Consider the following 22,092-nt stretch of genomic DNA (forward strand, 5'->3'; position numbering starts at 1 on the left):
ATGTAAAAATAAAGACCTTACAAGACAGACGTGCAGAAATAAAGACATTGCAAGACGGACATGCAGGAATAAAGACCTTGCAAGACAGACTTGTAAGAATAAAGGCCTCAGATGACCTCAGATAACGAGAAAAGCAGGAATGAGATACGGATGATGCTGTGAAAGAAGGGGAGACGAGTTGGGGGAGGGGGCGGTTAATTAATTGTCCTAGACCAGTCTTATTATTTCTCCCTGGTATTAAGCTGTCCAGCCTGGACGTCCCTAGGATGATAGGGTAATCATTCTTATTCAAGAGGAGTGTTAAGTTACGTGAAGTGGAGATACTTAATGCAAAGTACATATAATTGAAGTAACCGTAAAAAGTTATAAACTAATGTAAACATAAAATAAAATAAAAAATGGACAAAAACAACGTTGAAGTAAAAATAAAGGCCCAGTCGAGGACAGGAGCAACAGCATCATAACAAAATATATAAACTACTCTACGACCCATGCCTAAGCAATTTAGGAAAGAAAACAAATTTACCATTACCTATTCGATACCAGAGCGATTCCATCCGTCAAACAGAAGGTCACACGATACGCATTACAAAGTTCAGTGATTTGTGACCTAACCGTTATTTGAAGGACATATCCCTGGGGTGGGGTTATATTGAAAACAGTCTACAAAACATACTTGACGTGATGGAGTTTGATTTACTACTAGATAAGGAAAAGAAACAAGGATTTAGCTTGGATTTCACATTGTTTACTTTACGAACTATGTCCACGTAGTACACGACCTCGCTTTGGTTCACGTACGCACTAATGTTAAAACAGTGTACTTAAGTTTACAAGTCTTTAGACTACAATTTATGATTGATCAGATAGAGACACCCTAATCCATGACGTTGTTTTTGTTGTTTCATGTGATGTTTCTACCCCTTTGCATAACCCTGAAAAGTGCTTTAGTCCGGTTATCCAGCTGCGTGAGTGATAACACAAATAGACTATAAACATTCCAAATCTTCTCGTAAACAGTTTAACTCTAGACAAGTCTTGGGATTATAAGATTGTTTTCACAAGTCGGGAATCGTGTTGATGTAAGATAATGAGCAGTGTTACAGTGCTGAATGCCTTGGTTCAGGGATAATAAAAAGTTTCCTTCCATCCAGACAGGTATGTAATGAGAATTTAGCGAATTCAACGAGTACGCACGGTTCAAGTTACAATCGGAACCAGCTCGGGCCTTTCCGCCAAGGATTATAACAATACCTCGTAAATATGACATTATCCTCCGCTACATGTACCTTATTTACGAAATGACGCTTTGTGGATATTGAACACGATATTAGTGTCGATTATGTGGGACTAGATGACTTATTCTTTGCCGAAACATTTCCAAGTTTTTTTTTCAAGTATGAACTCACTAAAGATCTTAATAGAGTTAGAATTTAGGGGAAAGTTTTCTATGTGTATTTATTAGTACCGACAACTTGTACATATATATTGTAATTCACGTGACTATTTACGCTCAATATCTCCGGCTTTGCCAATTTGAAAATATTTTTAATGAGTGTCTAACAACTATTTAATTTGGAAGATGAAATTATCATTATGTCATAAACAGAGTAATGAACAAACTGAATAACAAAGTGGGGAAAAAGCTTTCAAAAATAAAATACCATTAACTTCTTTTATCGATATTATTTTGTACATTTAGTAGACATTACTGAAAGCAAACAATCATAACTTGCAATTCGACCTTGCCAATAGTAATCAGAAAAGCATTTCTGCGTATATGAAGTTATCATTCCGTCCATCCATCATTCAGTTCTCCCGGTAATCTGACCTTACTTTACATAAGTTGAGGAAGAGGGTATCATGTTTAGTGCGATGTTTACAGAGAATATTTGGATGATAACGAAGTTTTGGAATCCTAGATGTCGCCCCCAGTTGCGGATGGTGTTAGGTCAAAGGTCACATTTTCATCAGTTAATATGTACTCTGCCTTGTAACCTGAACTTGATCTACGCCGTCTATGCAATGGTTATCAGAGTTGTTATAATGTTTCACGGGCTGAGTATATGGTAACGAAGGTTTCGAATCTTAAACGTAGTCCCTGACGTGTGAAAGGTCGGATCCCGGGAGGGGGGCGGGGGCGATGGGTATAAGTGTGCGGCGAGTTCAGAAGTTGTGGGTGGGCGGCGGGATTGGGTTTAAGTGTGAGAGGTCGGTAGCTATGGGGTATTGGGTTGGAGTTGTGTGACAAAGCTTACATATTTTCAGTGGCTTTTGTATCTCGTTTGGTTGTACAAATTAAACCATTTATGTGATTTCGGGTTTATCATTGAACCGGGAATGCTAACAGATTACAGCTATTGGACACTGAAATATTTAAATGTAGACATTCCAAAACGGAACTAAAAAATCATGGTCACAAGCTGATGATGGAGCCATGCTGTTCCTCAGGCAGGATTCCAAAATGGTACTAACAAGAATGGTCGCCATCTGACGGTGGAGCCCATGCTGTTGCTCAGATAGGAATCCTATAATGGTACTAAGAAGCATGGTTGCAATGTGGTGGTGGAATCCTGCTGTTCCTCAGGCTGCAATTCCATAATGGAACTAAAAAGCAATGTCACGATGTGATGGTGGAACCGATGCTGTTCCTGAGATAGGAATCATATAACAGTACTAAAATGCGTGCTCGCATTGTGATGGTAAAGCCATGTTGTTCCTTAGATAATAATCCCACAATGGTACTACTACAAAGCATGGTGGCAATATGATAGTAGAGCCATGCTGTTCCTTTGCTTCAGAGCACACCAATGGTAATATGATTCACGATGCTGAAGTTTTGAACACTTCATACTTAAAGCCAATGTCCAGCCAATGATCAATGATTTTATTTCTTGTCTTGATATTTAACATATTTTGTGTGCATTTTTAGACGCTGCAAGACATTGATGAACAGGAAAAATTGAGCCTACTTTAAAGGTCACACCAGCTAAGCAAAATGTTTTAAAAGTAGCCTTTTCAATAAATAAAATGTATGAATGTATGTATGTATGTATGTATGTATGTATATATGCATGCACGCACGCACGTACGTACGTACGTACTTATGTATGTATGTATGTATGTATGTATGTATGTATGTATGTATGTATGTATGCATGCATGCATGCATGTATGTATGTATGTATGTATGTATGTATGTATGTATGTATGTATATATGTATGTATGTATGTATGTATGTATGTATGTATGTGCAAAGTGTCGTATTTTGAATAGTATTGAACCTTAAAGTTGACTGCATTGAGCATTAAAATTTTATACCAGAAAAGTCTTTGTGAAGAGTCATTTCGACTTTTCTTTGTTTCTCCCCGCATCCAATGTCAGTGTTAAACTTGAAAGGCTAACATCTACGACTCATTGAGATTTGACCAGGGTATCGCAACGCTGTCCTGAGAAAGTAAACATCTGAGCTACCAACTATGACCGTTTGATAGGAACCCATGTCAAATAGTCATTTTCAAAAGGAAGTTGATTGCAACGTAGTTCAGAGGTTATAGGTTGTCAAAAATCTGACGAATAAAATGATTATCCTGGGAAAAATTTAGCAACCGCTGCGTACATTGGTAAATTAAGGCGTATACTTTGGAATTAATGTGAATTTAAATTGACGACCTTGGTCGAAATTCTTTAGTCCCCAATTCCTGAGAGAGGAGAAGTTTGGCTCCGAGAAATCCTAAAAAGAATAGTGCCTTCCTAGTTAAACAAGAAAAGGGGACCAGGTGGCTGTCTTGTAAGAAAAGACCGGTTTTAGTGCTAGGACGCACAATTTTTGAAACAGCATTAAGGTTTCTTTTATGCAAATGTGTTTGATTTGTCTAGGCTCCATATTATGTATCATTTATTCTGTTTCATGGAAATCTCTTGGTACTAGAGTTATTATGCAATTTATCTCTGTAATTTTACAGTTACTAGTTTATTGATAGAATTGACGGATTGCGTGCGATCCATATTTTCATATGTGTAGGATTTCATAGGGTTTATATGAAATAATTTCCTTTGTATGTTAAGACGATACTGCTTATCGTGAGTTAACGATAATCGCATAGTTATATCTGATTTTGTAATGTTTAAATAATCAGGTAAGTTAGGGATTGCTGTGAGCTAGAAGTTTGTGAATTTTATGCAATATTAATCGAGCATGTGGTAGCGTAGGTAAAGAGATACGGTAATAATACACTGCTCGCGTGTTAATTTATGGTCGGTCGATGTGAACCGAGATTGATGATCTATCGAATTTGGTCAGAATTTATGCAATGTTTCGACAGATAGTTATGCTTCTGTGTAACGTAAATGGGGGAATTTTATATATGTATAGAAAGTGATACGTATAGAGATTTAGGGCGAATTTTGTTCTTTAAGGAACAACTTTCTGGAGAGACAGGATAGTCCAAAAAAGGAATTCCGGAGAGAGATGACGTGTTCAGAATAAAAGACTATGAAGTTCAGGAAGAGATGACGCGTTCAGAATAGGAAGACTAGAGAATAGGAGGACGTGATACACGGCTCAAGAGAGGAAGGTGATGCAATCAGCCGTGGATATTGCGCTCTTTTCACCACTCGTTATTATGATGAAATGAATCCAACTTGGACACTGCTATTAAATTATGTTGAGATAACTTAGGTTGAATTTGAGTTGCCGCTAATAATTGTTATTAATTAAGTTTGTTATTTTTCTTATCTAAGGGGTCTCGTATTGCATCATTTCTTCGAAACAGTCTTGCTCAGTTCTTTGTTGATGTTCAGTATATCCACTCACATCGGGCTATAAAATCGAGGGAGGTCATCCCCTAGATAACACCAGCCAAACCCAATTAACCACCTCTCTTACTAAGAGGGCGACGTTACAGTATGTATGTATGTATGTATGTATGTATGTATGGTATGTATGTATGTATGAATGCATGTATGTACGTACGTACGTACTTATGTATGTCTGCATGTGCGTATGTACGTACCTACGTACTTATGTATGTCTGTATGTGTGTATGTATCAAAACAAAGGTCAGAAAATATCGTGTAAATAAACTAGCTTTAGCCTTCTGAATGAGAGGTGAATGTTGTATATATTTCACAGCTCAGTCAAAAAGTCGTTTATCAAGTCTATCCTTTTTATGCAAGAATTTCTTTAGTATCCAAACTGTTAAATATGACGTCAATTAAATGTTGTTCAAATGTAGCTATAACGTCAATTAAATATTGTTCAAATGTTAAATGTGACGTCAATTAACAGTTGTTCAAAGTTAGAACTATGTATCCAAATAATGGCGTCACTTTATATTTCTGACTTTATTACTGTATAGATGGGTATTTTACATGATTTCTAAATTCTTGTATCCCCCAAATGTGCTGCCATCATCATGTTCACAAAATGTGGGAGATGCCTCGAAAATAAATTGTGTATCTACTTTAACTGGTGCAGTTCTTTACAAAACATCTCAATGTCCTAGTTTCTATTTTGCTTTACGAACAATTTTATATGATGAATTATTTCAATATACAATCACACAAGAAAGATGGATCAGTGCAAACTTAAGAATAAAGTCGAGTTTGCTTGACTTTGATAAATAAAAGAAATATGCACGCAACAAGTGATATCAATACAACAGTGGGATTTGATAGAAGAGAATGTGCTGTAATGAATAAAGTTGTATTATTTGTCGAATACCGTTTATAATTGACTCGAGTTTGATAAGTGCTTTGTTTGGGGGAGATTTGTTTAAATTCAGTGACAGTGCGTTGAACGCTTGTGGAAGTGCAATTTGAACAATTGGAAAGAACCTAGAAGGATATATTATTTCATCGTCTTTTTACTTATTCTTTCTTTAACCATTATCTGAGGAAAATATCTGGAATACAGTTTCAGCTGACGCACATAAATTGTTGCCAGATTAATGCTGCTAATATTAAGATCTATCTATTAATCTATCTAGAGAATACACTGAATAATGTAATAAACCAACTGAACATTCAAAAACGTCAACAAAGTATCTATTTACTTTATGGTGAAACCAAAATGAAAGAATCTAATGCTAATATATCCAAAAAAGCAGAAAACTATAACCTGAATTATCTAGTTGCGTTCAAAGTGTACTGGTTTAGTATTATATTCTTTGATTTTGGTTTCACCATAATAAAACAGAACGTAAATATATAATTTTTTTAATTTGTTTGCAAATTTTATATTTTCGTTTCGTCCACCTTGAATAATGTATACCTAGTTCTCGAAAGCGCTTAGCTAGTTTCTCTGTCTTGTTGCACTCAACACAGTCATGTTTGTTTCCTTCATAATTTTCCTTGTCAAAAATGATCCCTCAAGATCCGATGTAATTGGAATGATCGTTATTAAATATTTTAAGCTTTGTCTATTCGTTTTGAATTCAGACTTATCACTCAGCAGAATATGTATTTACAGTTAGTTGCACATAAATGAGGCGAGATGACAAATTTATTACATATCACACATTTCGCCTAGCTCTCGTCTACAACTAGAATTCTAGTTCCAGCTCGAATGCAGCAAGATGCATCTGGAATAATGTCGATGGAATCAACTTGATGTTCAAGGGTACCCACTCGAGAGGCAATCATAAGGTAACACTGTTCCGTACGTACAACAAGCCAACTGAATTTAAAATGCAACGAATGTAGTCGTGCACATATCATGATAAAAGTAAACCTATATACTTCATAGAAGAGGAAGCGCTTATCGCTAGATCCCACATTCTATTTATGGATGTAAGTTTAATACAATGACATCAATGTAATTAAACAGCTTTAAGTAGTTTCAAGCAGGAATCAAAACCATGCCGCGAGTAAAGGGGGTGGGGTGGGGGCAATCCAGCGTTTGCAATAGATTTATGTTCTTATGTTTGACCAACCTGGTATATATACTTGATGACGTGCTGGACCAGTGTAGCCCAGGTTGGAATGTTATTATCTAGCTGGTGTTTACCATGAACAAAATAGTGTTTAAGCTATAGTTCACTTTAATATGAGATGATGTTCAGCTATACAAGTGAACAACACATTTCTCTATCTAATTCCTAACTGTTTGTAACTGTTATTTGACTGGTTGGGTGGGGTATGCAGTTAAAGACCTCCTTTTCTCCCAGGCAGTGTAGTTGTTATTTTTTTTTACTATCCCACAGAAGGCTGATACACTATCGAAGCCAAATAGAGCATGCTAAAACAGAATCGAGCAGCAGTTGTAAAGTGAAACAGTATATCTGAAGTTCCTTAGATACCCATACGCAAATCCAACTTGAATTCATGTAGACCATTTGCTACCTAAACAGTTAGTGTGAACACAGGTGTCCAGTGCTAACATTACGTCCGATCTAATGGAGGTATTAACGAAACTCCTTCCTCATATTGGCTGTAAGTGACTTGCTATCCAAAAGGGCGACCAATACCATTGAAGTAGCAAAAACATTAGTAGTCCTGTTTTGTTTTTTGAATACACATGTAGAAACGTTTTTTCGATTCGAATTCTGGCTGCATTCCCAGTAATTTGCATTCTCCATATTACTGTCATACGAATGACTTTAAACTGTTATAGTTCATACGAAGCCTTGTGCATTATGAAGTTCAGAAGTAGTACTTTATCAACACATTGACTGACAGTCTTGACGCTGACAAGTTTTCTATTAGTTTCAAACATTTGTATCAAGGCAATACCTTCCATAATGTTCCTATACACTAGAGTGTTACATTTACTTAGAACACTGTCTTTGAAGTTGTATACGATCTCTGACATGTGAATTCAAAGCCGTTTGAGTAAGGTCCATAGCGACTATTCAGGGATTGGTTTTGTTCATGTTTCCAGATACATTAAAGAATGATCATCATCTTGTTACGTACATTTATTGTTTTCTTTTAAATTTGTTATTTCATTATAAGCTATTGTAATGTAACATTGTATGTTGGACTTAACCTTGTCCAAAATCAAATTAATTTTCTACTTGACATGAATTATTGACTTTTATTTTAAAATTCTGTATACAACTAATACACGGCTAAAATATTCTCTATGTGTATGGATTTAATATCAGTATCATTGTAATTAGAAGTAAGCATGTTTATTTTGGTCTGGGTCTAGGTTATTGTAATTATCCTACAATTTACCTGGCTTATTTAACATAGTACAGGTTATATATTATCATTTTAGTAACATACTTTCTCATTATAACTAACATATTTTTAAAAACATAAAGATATTTCTAGAAGGTTATTTTCCATTAGGTAAAAATGATTTTTTGAAAATGGTACGGTCAAGTATAGGACTATATAATCTTAGCAGTACATAAATTATTCCTTCGTGCTATAAGATCTTGAAGCATAACCAGATGTAATATTATTGTACTCAATAGTTCATTTAGGCTGGAATTTATTTCTTCAACTTATTCAAGTGATTCTTCTCTGGCAAGACAGAGTGCTCTTAAAATATGATATTGTTGTACAGAGACAGTCACTGCGATTTATTGTGAATCCAAACCTTAAATTACATTAGCGTGTTTTAACAAAAGACTTGGTACTACCTCAAGTATTTTTTATATATTTTCTCTTTGAACTCTAGGGAAATACATTATTTGTTGAATTGTACAAAGCTTATTGTTTTTCACTCTTTTCTGTTACTTATTTTAAGAGCACAGGCTAGTAACAACGCTGTAACTTCAAACTACTGGAAATAAACCAAATCTAGCTGCAGCGTTAAAATTTTGTCCCACTTGCTGAAATATACTTACCAGTAAAGTAAGCTGACCATAAGATATTTCGTTCTTGTAAAAATTGTATTTCAGCAAAAGCTCATGCATTTCAGCAACCCAGGATCATTGCGTCTCATATGAATCAGCCAAAGTAGTTTATGAGTTAACACAACGTACCGTTGATAAAAGGGAAGATTTTCTAGCATTCACATATTTTACAAAGGTATGTTCCTCTGGTCAAGTGTCAGTAGGGAACATAAACAAACACATACATACTATAACATTATAAAGTTATACCGTGCATTTCTAAATAGAAATCAAGAGGGTATATCCATCTAGCTTCGTGTTAAATTCCGAGTGCAAATCGAGTTCCCATGAATTATTGTCATCGACTCTGTATGTATGGATACGAATTATTGACCAGACAGAATAATACTCGTCAAATAGAAATAAATGCCAGCTCTATATAAGCTATAAAGCAATAAGTTTTCTCCAATCAAAAATTGAGTGAAATTGTCCCAAATCATTAATTTGCCTATTGATTATTTAAGGCAAAATAACGTTATATTCTCAAGCGCGGCGTAGCGTTGAGTAAACGTATGAGGTTAAGCGTACCGCAAGATGGAATAAATCTTATGCTAATATGGAAAAAGATAATTCTCATATTTTTATATTGTAATCACTATCCTGACTTTAAGTAAAGAAAACAAAGTATTCTATCATCTCCGCAAACTCTTCCGTCATCGTAAGTTCAATACAACTTAAAGTTTATGTTGAGAATAGTCATACAAAATCAGGCCAACTTACAAGATCGACTGGACAGATATGACCTTGTCATTGCAAGAACTTCGATATTTTTAAAACATACTAATATTATACATATTTTGTCGCATACTACTACAATAGAAAGTCAGATGTAGCAAGAACACATTAATGTTTGACATTGTTCGCTTTGTAGACGCAACAGACAAAATATTTTTGGCTTTTTTGTGGGGTGAGATATTTAAGCATGATAGAAGAATGAAACATATTCGATTAAACAAATTGCAGGTAATGAAGTTTCGTTTCCTGATTCTAGTCTAAAGTATTCGTTGTTTTTGACGTTAGTATACATCTTACTGGAGCTTATGTTTTGGCGTCCGTTTCAGAGTTGAAAACTTTTTTCTGTTCACATGTGAAAAATACCCTGCTATATTCTTAACATGTGACTAATTCAAGAATGGAAGGAGATGGTAAATATTCCACAATAAATGCCAACATCAATTCTAATGTTAATTTCTTTCTCTCTCTCCATACAGACAAAACAAGATTCTTCTAACCTGATTCGGCTGTGAAATGTATCATTAAATTGGAGATTTTAAAATAAACTGGAACTGCTGACAATATCGCTGCAATTAAATTATCATGTTACTTCCTACTAATGGTCTTCTTTTACACAGAGAAAATAAACTGAACACATTTCGGGTACTCCTCTGAATAGCTATGGGAATAAAGAATGACTGAATGAGTCGCTAACAATTGGTTGTCCATCTTGTATGAAATTAAGTAGATCAACACCTGAAGCGATAGAAGAGGTCCATTGAACTAGTAGTCTCTGGTTAGAGATATTGTTTCCAGAAAGCATCTGGTCATCATAAGCTTTAACATGGAACAATTTGCAGAATTATACGTTTCCATGTCACGAAACAAACTGCTGCCCTGACAAATATACGAGTAGTAGGCATGTTTTGAGATTTATAGCGTTATAAAGTTTGCAATCTTGAGAACGGGGTTGTGTTGGGTTTCAGTTTTTTTTACGACACATCAACACTTTAAGCGTCATATTATGCCGTTGCAATGCAATTGGAGTAAAGCACTTTGCCTAAAGACAAAGCATTGTAGCCTTATTGACTTTATTGGCTGACTGGATGCAAGGTCCCTTCCTGTACTTTGGTGTTTTATTTATGTTTACCTCTGGTATAATAATATTATGATATAACGACAGGATTCATTTATAATAAAGAGTGTTGATTGTTAAGGAAATTAAAAACAAATGAAACAAGAAATTAGGAAGATGTAGCAGAAAGTATTGATACACGTCAGTATACAAGGATAAAGGTTTATAATTTATCAAAGCGATATAGGAGATCAAGATAAAATGGCTTCAAGTTTACTTAGGTCTAAACGATACAAGTTTTATTTATTAATAGATCTCAATCTTCGACCAGACCATGCATATAATTATATATTTCTTCAAAATATTGGGGTCAGCAAATCTCGCAAGTATCCATTATTATTACTTGGCGTATATCCTACTAGTATTTTTCTTTCTTTTGAATTTGTTTGGTCAAAAATGTTAAAATCCATTATTTTATCATTTAGAAAAGTTACAATCCAGTATTGTATCATTTAAAAAGAAAGTAAACAATTTAAATAGAGTATGATAATTGAATTATTCCATGCATATGATACGTTGTTTTAGCTATGTATAGTATGGATGGGTGGACACCGTTCCTATGCATGATATCAATTTGGGTATCACGGGCAGCAAGTGATACCCAATTGACGACTAAGGCCTTTGCCTCCTCTTTCCTGTATGTTTCCCGCTGGCATGCCTCAACTTTCTGCGAGTGTAGCATGGAACAGATGCCTGATTCTGGTTTTTTACGTTTTGCAAATGGTTCCTGTGTCCGGTGGGAACTCCCGTAGCAAAGCAAAACTTACTTTAAGGAGTGACTAACATATCATAAAGTTTGCGATATAGACACGACAAAACCTATTAAGAATTCGATAATTATTAAGTTTACCATATCAGTACTATTACGATGCGGGACATCTCCCTACTAACGCTAACTCCGGTTTCCCCGAACGTCTGTTAAAACAAGATGTTGCATTACATCATCGCATTTTTGCCATCAAGAACCAACAAGAAATGATCATGGACGACGAATAGGACGACAAGGAGGCGGCAAGACTGATAGAAGCAGACATATTGCTCAAGTGGGCCATAACGTTGCAAAACTGCTTGGCGATACAACCATGAAATGGAGGAAATTGTATCAGAGCCTTAAAGTGCACTTGTGCTAGATGACACCGTAGTGAAGGTCCTGCCATTTCTTAGTAGCTGGACGTTATTTCGGGACTGGAATAAGCATTCTTGAGCTTAGATATTGAAAAACACCTCAGACGTAAAACAAGTGCAAAGTGGTTCACGTCTGCCCCACCAATCATTGCTGCGATAGAGCAACCAAGTAATCATGGCTGGAGGTCATCACTTTATATAATATAAACTGCAGTGGACGGGAGGTTGCAGAGGACGAAACAAACTTTAACCCTCACAAACCTGTCTTTGCCGCAATAGTCACTATCAGGTTTAATAACCTCAGCATCAGCACACAATCGTCGGATTTTCAGCTACGTGAGCTTTCGAAATTAGAACTCACACTATACTTATCTCAAGGGCAAAACACAAGCCACGGGGGATAGACAGATATAGACAAAGAATACGAATCATTTGTAGAACCTACTAATGCTGAAATTGGCTGGAAGGACGGGGTATTTGTGCAGCTTGAAAAATGTGACCTCGCATCTACATCGACATCGACAAGGAATACAAACGAATGGTGCGTGAGTATTTGTGCCTCCATGGGGTTGACACGCACCTGCTCAGATTGGGTCGAAAAAGGATGCAAAGCAGATGAATATCAAGCAATGAGGTTAACAAGAGTTTAGAAATAACCAAACAATCGGTGAACCTACGAACAAAGGGCATGATATTTATGACGCTTGGTGAACATGTTGAAAACCGTGTTTTTGTTTAGATTTGGCAATACGAAGCAAACTGACCTTAGCATCGCAGCAGTCTTTCCAGTATGTCAACCCAAGGTAAGAAATGCGTGGCCGCAAGGGAACAACCCTGCCCACATTATCTCATCTCTCTAGATGAAATTGAACTTTCATGACAATCTGCATACGGAGGATTTATAATGTCACTATACTTAAACAAAATGACCCACAAGATGTTCTCCTATGAAAGATATGCGAGACTGAAACCGACATACGGGCAGAATGGTGTTGTTCTTTATGATGCACTCTTTTTTTGCACCATTTCCGAACGAAAGATTGAGCGTGCCTTGAATGAATCAATACAAAGATTATAAAATGGCTATATGAACAAAAGTTACTGACGGCAACAGCTAATATAAAGAAACCCGGCTTCTTGGGGTCTATGTCGGCCGTTTCTCTTTATTATCACCTGGGTCCATCTGGGTCCCGAAACTGCTATTTTAGAAAACATGAGACAACGACGATCAGAAGGCTCCCGCCAGCCTCGTGGACTAAGGCGAGCCAGCGGGAAACAATTAGGGAAGAGGAGGCAAACACCTTGTCTTCCTCCACGTATCATTTGCCCAACTAAGTCTTAGGTATGAGGACAGAAATCGTAAAAGGGTTTTGAGCATTATTGTTGTAATACATTTCGACCTCAACGTTCCAGGCATCGATTGTCTTCTTTTACTCTAGAAACAGATTTGTTTACAATATACCTTGAAGAAGGCGCCAGTTCACACTGTTATCACCAAATGTTTTAACGGGATAAGTGCTATGTAAAACATGAACAGGTAATTTATCGGCGAGTGAGGAGCGAGTTGATGATATCGTTATTATTCTCGTGTAATATTCCCACCTCTTTGCACAACTACGACACGAAGTAATTTCAATTAGCTGGCCAAGTTAGCAACAATACAACCAGAGTATAAACCTTCATAATCATGTCATAAACAATTGAATTCTACTGACTAAACAGGATTAACCTAAACCTTTTCGGAAATTTCAACGTGATGATCTTAATGATACTCTACCGGTTCATATGGGTCACTGTCAAATTACATTGAATTAATATTTACAGGATGATGATGAAATACTGCAATCATTACAAAACCATTATTATTATTATTATTATTATTATTATTATTATTATTATCATTATTGTTGTTGTTTTTGTTGTTGTTCTTGTTATTATTGTTACTTTTGTAACTGAGTTCTCATTAGTGATATATGCATTCATATTAGGTAAATACAAAATTTACAACTTTGTCTTCTGTGTTACAGCCTTGAAGAAATGTAAAGAAAGCATAAAGCTGTTATCCTAATGGTTTAAAATTATACTGCTTTAAATTAGACAAAAGTAGCGAGTTGCGATTGGTAGCCATCGAAATTCATCGAGTTATTACAATTATTTCTCTCTTCAACACGCACTGATGGTATTTGTTTTGGTTGGTCTGTTTCATCTAAGATCAGGACATTTCCGCCTTACATATCCCCAATACCCTCCCTGGCTTACATTTCCCCAATACCCTCCCTGGTTTACATATCCCCAATACCCTCCCTGGCTTACATATCCCCAATACCCTCCCTGGCTTACATATCCCCAATACCCTCCCTGGCTTACATGTCCCCAATACCCTCCCTGGCTTACATATCCCCAATACCCTCCCTGGCTTACATATCCCCAATACCCTCCCTGGCTTACATATCCCCAGTACCCTCCCTGGCTTATATATCCCCAATACCCTCCCTGGCTTACATGTCCCCAATACCCTCCCTGGTTTGAGTGGTATTGCTTATGATCTATGTCTGCATTTCGATCACGTGTCTTGTCACGGTACGTTGACATATTCGTGTTCCTCGTCAGCGATTTCGGGGTCCTCCAATGCATGTACTGCTTCGAATATCATACAGATCAGGATAATCGTCTTGTCTACAAGTACTATATCTGGCTTCTTGTGTTATATCGTGTGGTTGGTCGACATGTTGAAATGCTCTTGTCATCGTCGATAAAATCTTCCGGACTTATCAACATGGCTGGTCGTCTGATCTATTTAGTAAGACATAACTTTGTCCGGTGTGCGTGGGAAGAAAAGGCTTCTTGACAACAGCGGCTGGATTCATTAAATTCCGGTATTCATTAACTTTCCAGTCTTCCAATCCGTATCTTTCTACTTTGGCCCAGTCCATGATACCAGCTGCGTAGCTGTTGATACAGACGGTCTTGCCTTCATTTAGGTGGCAGGGTCCAGTTTCGTAAATTGGCCCCTGGCAAATTTCATAACTTAAGGCTATGGTGTGACTTTTTCAGCTATTATTGTTTAGTATTTATAGATATGGATACATTTGTGAACTAGGTGTTTTGGGCTTGTGTTGTTCTTGAAATTGATGTCAGGCATGTACACCTTCCATAGTTGCTCTGCAGTATGTTGATGGTGAAATACCAATAATTGGCTAGGAAGAAGAGCTAGCCTCCCATAGCAGTAGACACGTGAGTTCAAGGCAACTAGAGTATCTCAAAAACGGCTTGGATGACAACTATTCTGAATTGCACCAAACTATTTAGTAGACAATGTTTTTCAAAATTTTCATCCAGGGAAAGGGCTTGCGTTTGCACTGTGTGCACCACATGCTGTCAAAAATGGCATTTGGATGTGAAAAATGCATGTATAAAATAGGGGTTGGGGTGCATAAACCTCTTCTGCTGTGAACTGCCATTGACTTCTCTGGTCAAGTGAATACTATTCTTATGCTTTGTTTTAACATAGGTATCTAAAAATATGGACCTTTTTGACCTCACTTGTGTATTTGATTTTTTATGATTTTTTTATACTAGGTCGCTGATTGCGGCATTAAATTTGTACATAAAAACTGGACCCTGCCCCCTTAGTTTTTAACCTAGTGCATTCATAGCCATTCGAAATACCTCTATTCTCATCCTAAGCTTTATCAATGTTTATTCGGTCTGTCTCAAGAACAACTTGTTAATTGTTATCTTCTTCATCCTTTGATAATTGTGATCTGTGGTTGTCTGGTAGTGTTACGCATTCTAATTTCATTAGCTTGGTGCTTATAGTCGCACATTTGTCATTCATAATTCTATTTGCGAGACTATGATTTAGTCTCTATCGTCTGACCACGGAGTTAATTCCAGGCTCATTTAAGCAATACGTTTAAGATTATCCAGGAATAAGAATTAACGAGTATTAGTATCATTGCAGCTGCTGTAAGTGCTTTATGTTTTTGTGTTTCATACTTATTGTCTGTTAAAACTGAGAATAATACCATCGTTTGCACAATTCTGAACCACGTCTGCTTCTTTCACGGTGTCGGTAATTAGGTATTCCTTTTCGTAATAGATGACTAGACCACTCGCAAAGTATTTAGAAAAAATGTGTATATTGTGAGTACTAAATAAAATCAGCGTCTGTGAAGGAAAACGTGTCTCTCAAATTAGTTTTTGAGAAACGCATCTCTTATACAGGCAAATTATGTTTGGATTTTTTATCATGAAACAGCCGACACTAAATATGTGCGTATACAAACGCTTAACATGAGAACACTATATGGCATTATTATCCAGGTTGATCCTGTTAGCGGGTCCAAATGTTTCCATATATAGTTAACTGTGGTATTGTTACTTATCAATTACCCTAACTTTGTTTGAGAAGAGTTAAGGAATACATCAGTGAAATTATGGTTGGATAATTGGGCAAATATTGTCTGTTTGCGTACAAACCTCGGCGCTTTCAGTGGCGCAACCGAGTCGAATTTGGAAGTTTCAGTTCAATATAAACCCCTGGATACGTTTTAGTCAACATATATAAAGAAACGTATATAATATGATGATGAAAAACAATGAATCTGACTTTCACGATTGTCCACAAACAATTCATTCTTACCTCAAGAGACAATAATGGGTAAAAACAAAATTGAAGATTTACTCTTTGCTATGCATTAGATCATAATTCCATACATAGTTTAGACGTTCACATTGATTAACCCTGTGCATAATTCATCCTATTCGTACACTGTTTAACCCTGTGCATAATTAACCCTATTCGTGCATTGATTAACCCTGTGCATAATTCACCCTATTCGTACATTGATTAACCATGTGCATAATTCACCCTATTCGTACATTGATTAACCCTGTGCATAATTCACCCTATTCGTACATTGATTAACCCTGTGCATAATTCACCCTATTCGTACATTGATTAACCTTGTGCATAATTCACCCTATTCGTACATTGATTAACCCTGTGCATAATTCACCCTATTCGTACATTGATTAACCCTGTACATAAATCACTATATTCGTGCAGAATAATACTCTGCATACCGTAATAATGTTGTAAGTTAACATGTTTCTAATTTGATTAACATTGTCTCCTAATTAAACACAATAATTTAGTTTGAAGAATGGAAATGAGTTTTAAAAAATATTATTTTCATAAAAACTCTTGGGTTACAATTTTTATTTCGATTAAACCTGATGGACATGTGGAATAATCCATTTCAGAACTAACCAGACATAAATTTCGTCTAGACAACAGGCCACTGTGGTTTTGCTTGTTGATTCAGCTACAATGCTGGGCTTTTTGAGCTTTTTCTACTGTCCCTGAAGTGGATTATTCGTCTTTTTCGGTCTAACTCCGGCTAACTGTGGAAAGAAGAAACCGATAAGGAACGTTCACATAGTCCGCAACAAACACTTAAAAATTTGGTAGAAATCAGTCGAATGGAATGAATGAAATACTATATGTCACATCTCGTTAAATCCTTTCATTCTCAGATTATTTAGAGTAGGCAACGAGCAAGTGATTGAATCTAGTTGTCATCAATTATAACAATTCGATTGATAGTTTGTAATCTATCGGTCATTGCCCCGTGCTGGTATGTAACCTAGTTACCTTACCACTATAGTTTGGTACTCGCCATGATATCAAATTAATAACATGATTCAGAAAAGTGTATATTTCAAATCAAAATTGAACAAAACGTTAGCAACAACCCTTGTACATATTTAGCTATCATAAGCTCTTTACAGTTCTTAGAACAAAAATAAATCTGCCATCAATCCTAATATCTTTAATTTTCACTGGTTATTGGCTTGAAACTGAACCAAAAAAGATAGTGAAGTAGTTCTTTGACGGATCACGTTACCTTAATAAGAATTTGGTTGCAATAAGATTTAATTTCGCACCAATACGTTTCAATTATATATTCGATAAACATAATAAATTAAAACTGTGCGATTATTATTATTATTATTATTATTATTATTATTATTATTTAATCATTAGGTGTGCGCACATTAAATACGTGTACCTCGAATTTATGACCGCAATGCGGCCTGTTAATTGTTCCTGGGGAAAGGAATCAGTACCTCATCCCCCAGGCATTTACGTGCCCAAGGGGCACTGTTAATTTAGCCTCAGGTTGTGGGTCCATAGGCCCTAACGACCTAAATCGAGGGCTGACATGAGTGGGAGTGGACCCAACACACTCTCATGTTTCGAAAGTAAAATCTGTTTCACTTGATGGGATGAGTGGGAATTGCGCTCACTCACCCATGTGGTTGTTAATTATTTGGAAACATTTATGCAAGCATTGCGCGCTGATAATTGGTATCCGGCCGAGGCAAGGAAGGAAAAGTGCTGAAAGGCAGATGGCTGTCCACAGTATAGGTGTCTGTTGTTTCCAGGTTGTTGGCCTAAGGTGCCGTTATGCAAGAATTTTGAAATTTTGATTAAATAGATTGGTTTCCGAAAGTGTCTGAATTTTGGATTTAAAAAAAAAAATGTTCTGTGCTGTTTTATATGGTTAGTATGGAGCATATATATATATATATATATATATATATATATATATATATATATATATATATATATATATATATATATATATATATATATATATATATATATATATATATATATATATATATATATTAAAACTAATTGAGGGGTAATTAAGGTTTTTAATGAAAGTAATCGTTTTGTGTAAGTAAATTTAGTAAGTTTAGTGGAGGAGGGGGTTATTTAGCATTGTTAAGGGAAGACGGGTTTCTTTGCTGAATACGCAGGCCACGTTAAACATGTCAAAGTCGCCCGTCTTTTGTTTTGGTGGTGCATTTTTGTTTTATTTGGTGTTTAACTAATTGAGGGGGAATTTAGGTTTTTAATTAAAGTAATCGTTTTTGGTATGGGATGTAAGTTCAGTGGAGGAGGGGATCATTTAGTATTGTTAAGGGAAGACGAATGCTACCCAGATATATATAGTTACGTGTTTAGAAAACGTAACAAGAAAAAGTGAAGACAAAAAGCTTTGCAAAATTTCACAAATAATTTATTTCCCTAGAACAACAAAGTACAAACGAGAAAAAGAACTTACGATTCTACGAATCAAATCAAACATTAATCCAAGAATAATCCAAGAATTAAAAAATAGAAGTCTTGTAACAAAAAGTCCTAATGAAACCGAGTTCGAATCCCGATGAAATCCTAAATGGAAGGCTATGACGTATGCAGGAGATCTCAGGATATTTTTCGTGCTCGCCGACAAGTGACTGTCGTTTGTCACCCTGACTAGAATAAAGAGAATGAGTAGTTAAAAGAGGATCACTGTGATCAATACCTTCTAATTGATCCAAACAAGGAGTGAAAGTTTCCGATAAGCCCCAGGGACTAACTCATAACCCTTTAAGATGCATTCCTTTACCAAATAATAGTCAGCACTCTGCTGTAATGACAGGGATGCATAGATATCTCGGGTTTGCCAAAAAGTGCACATTGTAATAATTGAGTCCGATGCTCCTTTGGCCGTTTCAGATTTTCAGTAACTTTTTCAAAATAAAGGAAAATATTTGTCTACATCTTTTTCTCTAAAAGGGGGTACTTACCTAATATTCCTAGTGACATGAAAACTTGAATTTTGTATGTGAAGTGGAAACGTGTATTTCATTTGTCAGTTCTATTTCTATTATTCTTAATTGATATTCCCGCTCTTCTTTTTCTCTTTGCATTTACATTTGCATCTGTTTCTCTCTCCTCTTTCTCCGATTGTAACTGCTGTTGCATCTGTTTGTCTTCTTTATGTAACTGCATTTGTTTTTTTCTCTCTCTCCTGTAACTTCATTTGTTCTTTTTGTAACTGCATTTGTCTCTCTTTCTCCGGTTGTAGCTGCATTTGTTTCTCTTCTTTCTGAAACTGCATCTGTTTTTCTTCTTTCTGTACTTGCAATTGCAACTGCATTTGTTTTTCTTCGTTATCTTTCTGAAGTTTCAGCTTCCTTAAGTCTAATTCCATCTTGTATTTTAATTTTAATTCTTTTACTTTTATGCCACAGTCTGATACAAACTTACTGATCGAAACCAAAGCACTTTTATCCAAAACACTCTTTTCTACCAAATACTGGACCAAAATATTTTTGTTGTTGCTTCGTTTAGGAAGCTTTTGCCTCAGAAAGTTAATATTTTCTGGCAAGTTGAATCAATTCATCTTTTTTCAAAAAGTCTAAATGTTTTTGTGTAGGATTTGAATGAAAGATTTTCGCTTTTGATGACATTGTAAAAAAGCGTGCTGATTTCACTTAAGATTTCTAAAATGTCAAATAATACTTAGGATTTAAAAACTTTCAAAACTAGGGGAATTTAAATTTCAAAAAACAATGTTTTCTGAAATTTTTTAGCCAAAATTCATATATCCCAAGGACGAGCGCCCAATTTTCTTTGTTACGTTTTTAGGCTGTTACAAAACGTAACAAGAAAAAAGTTAAGACAACAAGCTTTGTAAAATTTAACAATTGTTTTTTCTAGAAAAACTAAGTAAAAATTAAGATAAAGAAGTTACGGTTCTACCTATCAAATCCAAAAATAATCCAAGAATAATCCAAGAATTAAAAAGTAGAAGTCTTCGTATTAAAAAGTCCAAATGAAACTGAGTTTGAATCCCGACGAAATCCGAAATGGAAGGCGATGGCGTATGGTGTGGTCAGCGTCGTACGGGTGCGTCAACAATTCTTTATTGAATCACAGCAAATAATATTCCAATATCTGAATTCCATGAAGATTTCGATAACTGTCCTTGTCTAAGAATTAATTTAGAGCACAAGTATTTCCAGGGAAACATAATCTTATGGAATCCAAATAATTTGAAGAAAAATAAAATAATTAGCCCAAAAACTAGTCACAACATAAAGCACTTTGACTTCTCAAGTGTTATGGCAGGAATAAATAATATTTCTCAAAACATCAATAATAAATATAGCTACAACGCAAAACAGATGCCCGGATGTGGGTCAATCCTCTGGTAAAACCAAATTGATGCATGTTATTTGTCACGTACTCCATGTATGGCCAAGATTTCACTTTATGAATCTTACTCTGAGAATGAATATAAATAAATTAAAAATTTGTTTACTTCAACTCTTACTGCTTCTGAATCAAGGTCATGAACTAGGTCAGCATTAGATACAATGTCTCTATAAGGTTGTTTACTCAAAAAATAAAAAAATGAAAACTCTATTCCGATAAATAAAGTTACATTACAATAGCAAGTAATTGAATATGAAAAACAATTAAAACTTAAAAATAAACAATTAAATTAAATCAAATATTAATTGAATCAAAAATACATAACAATATATATATATAACTTTTAACATTTGAAAATCTACATCGTACAAGTGTTGCAGCTAGCGCGTTTACATCATAATTGAGACAACATGACTGAGACAACCGACCGAGATGAGTTAAGTAAGGTAAGGAAATGGTCTAGAAATCTCTGTCGCATGGGTGAGAAAAACGGATTTTAAATCATCAGCTAGCAAGAAACAGGAATAAAGTATTAACCCAAGTCGTCTTCTTCTGATGACGGATCTTTGTTCTCACGATTCACGTCAAAAAGGCGCCAATGATGACACAAAAAAGGCAAATATTTAAACATGATAAGTGAATGGTCCAAACTTTCAAGTCACTTTTGACATGAATTAGTAATTTATTAGTAAACGACAGGAAGGGTAGTAATACTGTTTGCTTGTCCCGTGTAATAGTTCACTCTTTGCTTTGCAGAAACAAACGTTTATCGCTGCTGGTTAGCAATCGATAACACAACATGTCAATCTCGCATAAGCAACTGAATTTTACTGACAAAAAGGATTAGCTGACAAGCTCAAGATAGTGTTGTTATCATGCTAAATGTAAATTCATTGCTTCCTAAGGGTCTAAATATTATTCGATATTATGATATTTAAATGTCAACATAACTACGTGATAAATCAATCAAACATTGGCTGAGAAAAGAAAATAAGGAATATGAAATTAGCTATAAACTTAAGATAAAGATAGGTGGTACAGGAAAAGTGGCAGTTTCGTATTTGGATGATTAATCTTGAATTTGTAACATCAATAAAGTGTGGTATGGAAACTTAAAACTACTGTTCGTGAGACCAAAGATGCAGTCTCGAGACGGATTAGAGAGATATAGAAAATGAACAGTCTGTTGAGATGTTTTTCGTTG

The sequence above is a fragment of the Sinohyriopsis cumingii genome, chromosome 15, assembly GCF_028554795.1.
Source record: "Sinohyriopsis cumingii isolate HCF-2022 chromosome 15, ASM2855479v2, whole genome shotgun sequence".
NCBI classification, from domain to species: Eukaryota; Metazoa; Mollusca; class Bivalvia; order Unionida; family Unionidae; genus Sinohyriopsis; species Sinohyriopsis cumingii.